The 5,354-nt window shown below is 43.4% G+C and overlaps 1 pseudogene; it reads right to left on the bottom strand.

Annotated features, from left to right (window-relative positions):
- Positions 1 to 203: 203 nt before the first annotated feature.
- Positions 204 to 2,469, bottom strand: LOC112412879 (probable Xaa-Pro aminopeptidase 3 pseudogene; annotated as a pseudogene).
- Positions 2,470 to 5,354: the final 2,885 nt, after the last annotated feature.

The raw sequence follows: 5,354 nt of genomic DNA, 5'->3' as shown, positions 1-5,354 counted from the left end.
TGGACTGTGGCTGAATGGTGTGACTGTACGACACCAGTGCCCTGAAGGCTCACGTGGCTCCGGTAGATACGTGGGCTCCTGGATAGGTAGGCAGGTGTTACGGAAGGTACGTACTGGCCACCCACAATCACTGATGGGTGGTTTTCAGTGTAGGCAAAGACCTTGGTGATTGGTTCAAAATATATAAGCATTACCCCAAAATCTTATGATATTAGGTGGATCTCAGGAAAAGTGCAGAAGGGGAAGAGGACCTGGAGAGAAGGAGAGAATTTATCCATGTGTTAACAGGAATGCATGGACGTATGTAACCAAGATCTTTCTTTACATCTTAAAACTAAACTTGTCTGATTCATTAATTCTACAGGATTAATGTTACTAAAGTTACAGTAATATACCATCCAAAAATTCATTTTCCCAGATTTCTAGCTACATAAAACAAAAAAGACAACATATACAATGACACACACTCATATAGCTGCTGTACTCCCCAGTGGAACACGTATATAAATGTCCACACAGAGACCCCCAGAAAGCACACGTGCACAGAGGCCAATGTCCTCCTGAGCCTGAGATGCATGTGGGTCGCAATGAAGGTCAAGGCCCTACTGCGTATCTGTTCGATGTCATTCATCTCTTTGGGACAAGCTGCAGAAAGGATGAGAGGTGAGTCCTCAGTTACCACTACATCATCCTCAATCCGTACACCAAGACCACGGAACTTCTCAGGGTCATCTTTGTCATCCTCTGGAATATAAATACCTGGCTCCACTGTGATTACCATACCAGGCTGCAGAGGGAGGGAGCAGGGCATGTCTGGGGTGCTGTGGACCTCCATCCCGAGGTAATGGCCAACATGATGCGGGCAGTATTTTTGAGCAGCCTTGAAGGCATTATTTTCCTTAATGTTCTTCATGATCCCCAGCTCTTTAAGCTTCTGTCCTATCCGTGTTAGCATCATGCTGTAGACGTTATCCAAGCTTGTTCCAGGGGAGCAGAGAGTCAGACAATCTCTCTGGACTTCTGCAACAGCTTCATAGAGTTCTGCCTGAGGTGCCGTGAACCTGCCATTGACAGGCCAGGTACGAGTGATGTCCCTCACGTAGCAAGAAGGCTCACAACCTCCATCCAGCAGCACCATTTCCCCATCCTCGATGCGTTGATTGTTCTTCACATAGTGCAGAGTGTTTGACCCAATACCTCCAGCAACCACAGGTGGGTAGGCTAAGACGTCTGCGCCACGGGCCCGGCATTCAAATTCAAACTTAGCATAAAGAAGACTTCCTCTACAGGGGCTTTACTGGCAAACATGGTCTCTATGAAAGCCTGTGATGTCAGCTTCCCAGTAGTCTGCATTTGTTCAATTTCTGCAGGAGATTGTTTTGGGGGGGCATTCATATATATATACATATATATATATATTTAACATCTTTATTGGAGTATAATTGCTTTACAATGGTGTGTTAGTTTCTGCTGTATAACAAAGTGAATCAGCTATACATAAACATATGTCCCCATATCTCCTCCCTCTTGCGTCTCCCTCCCACCCTCCCTATCCCACCCCTCTAGGTGGTCACAAAGCACCGAGCTGATCTCCCTGTGCTATGCGGCTGCTTCCCACTAGCTATCTATTTTACATTTGGTACTGTATATATGTCCATGCCACTCTCTCACTTCATCCCAGCTTACCCCTCCCCCTCGCCGTATCCTCAAGTCCATGCTCTTGCAGGAGGTTTGATCAGCCTGAGACGCTGTACCAGCTGCTGCACAGCCCGAACCTTGTTCTTGCTCCTGGCTTTGACCTCTGCCAACTGCTTCATGTAGTCACAGTGGAGCTGTGTGAGCCGGCCTCATCCAGTCATACCACAGTGTACGTGTCTCAGCTTTCAGTTTCGGTCCAACATGTTGAAATTCTTCCAGCGTATTGGCTTCGTCCCCTCCAGTTAGAGCTGTTGCTCCATCAGTACCAGATCGGGGGCCATCCCAAAGTTCTTGATTGGGATCTCCCTGAGGCACAAAAAGCATGGCCTTGTGTGCTGGTAACTGCTTGCCGGCGAGGCTTTGAAGGACCAGAATGCTATCAGGCTCTTGGAATTCACACAGGTACAGGAAATTGTTGTCTTGGTGGAAAGTATAGGGGATATCATTGCTCATATAGTATGTAGGGTTGGACAGCAGTACCACTGTGTGGTCTGTACCACTCTTCCCTTGTGCTTCCTTGTAGATCAGAGATATTAGTTTGTGTCTATGAAGTGCATATTCCACCTGGAATAGTCTTGGCGTCACCTCCCCTGGTCTGAGGAGGTGTGGGTGTGTAAAGGGCCTGGGCTGGCCTCAGTATCGGTTTGGAATCCTCCTCTCTCGGATGGGCTGCAGGGAGTACCTTCTCTGTGAACATGACATGCATCTGGAGAGGCTGCGGGAGCTTGCTACTGCGGGAACAAGCTTAGTTGCTGAGAGTAGTCAAGGCATTACTGCCATGCTTGTGCTTCAGGAAGGAAACGTGGAAAACTCAGGAAATATTTATTGAGCACCTACCATATACCAGGTCCCAAGGTAAGTGCCAGGGATCCAATGGTAAGAAAAATGGTCATTAATTCCCCAATTTGTTCAGTGAGGGGGGCAAATCATTAAGCAAATCGTTTCACAAATACATATATAAATGCCATGACAAAAAGTCCATCAATGAGTAGCTATTAAATGCTTACTATATATTCATCCTTGTGCTTAGTGCTGTGGGAACTACCAAGAGGGCTTAGATGACATTCATCCTCAACATCATTACCATCCAACTGGAGAAGCTTGTGCTCTCTGAAGTGATAAAGGACCACAAGTACTCACCTGTGTAGTGCAGATGTGGTATGACGGGAGATCAGCAAAAGAAGAAGCCAATGTCGGAGCACATTGTTTTTACTTTGGAAAAGTAATAAATAATAGGGATATATGTATATGTATAGCTGATTCCCTTTGTTATAGAGCAGAAACTAACACACCATTGTAAAGCAATTATACTCTAATAAAGATGTTAAAGAAATAAAAAAAATAAATATATAACATGTAAAACACATTCAAATCGTACACTAATAGTGCCTCTTTCCTACCACCAACCTGTTGGCTCAACAGGTGTTAACAGTTTCTCGTGCATTCTTCTAGGAATTTTTCACACATTCTTGAGACTATATATACTCCATAAATATTATCCTTGTTTTAAATTCCAATTTTAATACATAATTTCTATTGCTTATGTTAACTCCAGAAGAACTTATAAACTACAAAGCTAAGATTTATGCATATTTAGAAAATGCAAATGATATAAAAATTTATTCAGTGAAAGTCTCTTCTCAGAAGTAACTGTTGTTGTTTATTGTGTTTCTTTCTTGAAAAAACTGTATCCACATGCCATCATAGAAACAGAAAAAAAGAAAAGACTTGGCTCATCAACTCATGCATTCAAGAAATAAGACTTTCTTAGTTTCTGCTCACTAATCGAACTTTTTCTGGGCCATCACTTAGCATAGGGAGTAGAAACAAAATCTCAGCCAATGTGGGGACCTGCCACTTTCTTCAACATTGTACTTAAATTCTGAGTGAGCTTACAAAGTACCAAGGCACTGGGACCTACATCATCTGGTGCCATTTGGCTGGTTTTCCATGCACCTTGACTATCGTTGAGACATTCTTTTTCCTATCTGCCTTGCCCTTTTGGGTCAGTGCTATTTTCCACCTTTTGCACACTTCTCTGGGCCACAGGCAAGTCTAGAAGGGGTCCTCCTGCCTTCACACACCTTGTTGTAGTTCTGTCGTGGGATATTCCTGTCTCCTTCCAAAGTGTCTAGAGTTTGGATGCCTCCTTGAGACCCTACACAGGAAAGATGAGAGAGACCCTTCCACTGGACACTTCCTATATCATTAACCCTTTCTTGTATCTCATCCCTCTACCTCACCCTCACCTGGGATATCTTTTTCATGACTTGTGGCTGGTGGTTGGGAGATCTCTCTTCAAATACAGTTATCCTTTCTGGCTAAACTCTAAATCTTCTCTTACTGGCTTAAGTTTTTAGATACTAAAGCCAAGAAGAGACTTAAAGATGGTTTCTACTTTTCTGTACTATCTCATCCCTTCTAGAAGACAATGATTATGGAGATTACTATTACTTAGGTAGTGAGGCCTGGGGATAATGAAGCATAAAATAAAAAGAGAAACTGTTAATATAAAAAGATCTTATCCTAACACATAGCCTAAATCTCAGCTTGCTAACTTGCCTTGAAATCCATTTCTAGAGTTTGTGTCATCAAGTGCACCCAGTCAAGACGCAGTGGCTGTGAAACAGATGGAAAGTGAGGTTGGAGCTGGGTCCCAGTCTCCACCTTGCTCACAACCAACCCTATGACCTTAGGCAAGTGTCTCCCTCTATCAGACTGCAGTTTGATCAATTGAAAAATGAATAGGTTAGAGTATGACATTGAATTGAATAGGAAATATCCTTTTGCTAATATTAATGGTAAGTATTATTCTGTAAGGTATTTGTAGAATGAATGTGTGTGTGTGTGTGTGTGTGTGTGTGTGTGTGTGTGTGTGGTGAGTCACAGCGTAAAGTGTATTTCTCAGGGGACCCGTGATCAGAAAGTTTGGAAGTCACTGGACTAGAGGACACTATCCTATAGGTGTGTAAGTAATTGGCCAACAATTGTGAAAATAAAAGATTCTGAGATTTTTATAGCTGTGGCCTGCTGGTGCTATAGGCTATGAGGATCGAGCTGCTTCTTCCCACTTATGCCAAAGCAACCCACTTAACCCTCAGTTATTTCTTCTTCTCTAGCCTAACTTAATTTTGTATATTTTTATTCTCTTCTTTTTTCTCTCTTCTGTTTCCCTCTTCCCTCTCTTCCTTCCTTCTTTCTCCCTCTATTTCTCCTCTGTTCTCCCCCTTTCCTTCCACCGTGTTGCCTTGTGGGTACAGATTTCATTGACCTGCTTTCCCTCACGTCAGCACTAAAGACATCTAAGATATAGTTAAGCCTTTACAATAAATGCTGCAGACCTTTTCTACTCAGTGTGGGCCATTGGACAGCTTCCTCAGCATCACCTGGGAGCCTGTTAGAAGGCAGTATCTCAGGTCCTGCCTCAGACTTCCTGCAACAGAATGTGCATTTTCACAAAACACTGTGAGTCTTATGAACATTCAAGTATGAGAAACACTGCTATAGCACTGACCACCTTCTTAAACTAAATGAACATCAGAAAATCGGTCATCAAATCCTTAAACCCAATTATCCACAGATGCTTCCCATCATCATGGTCACGGAAGGTGTTCCACTCCCTTGGAAAATAGATGGGTTTAGGGGTGGGGCAGGTG

The sequence above is a fragment of the Neophocaena asiaeorientalis genome, unplaced genomic scaffold (assembly GCF_003031525.2).
Source record: "Neophocaena asiaeorientalis asiaeorientalis breed wild unplaced genomic scaffold, Neophocaena_asiaeorientalis_V1.1 scaffold230, whole genome shotgun sequence".
Lineage (NCBI taxonomy): Eukaryota > Metazoa > Chordata > Mammalia > Artiodactyla > Phocoenidae > Neophocaena > Neophocaena asiaeorientalis.
This window is presented reverse-complemented; position numbering and strand designations above follow the sequence as displayed.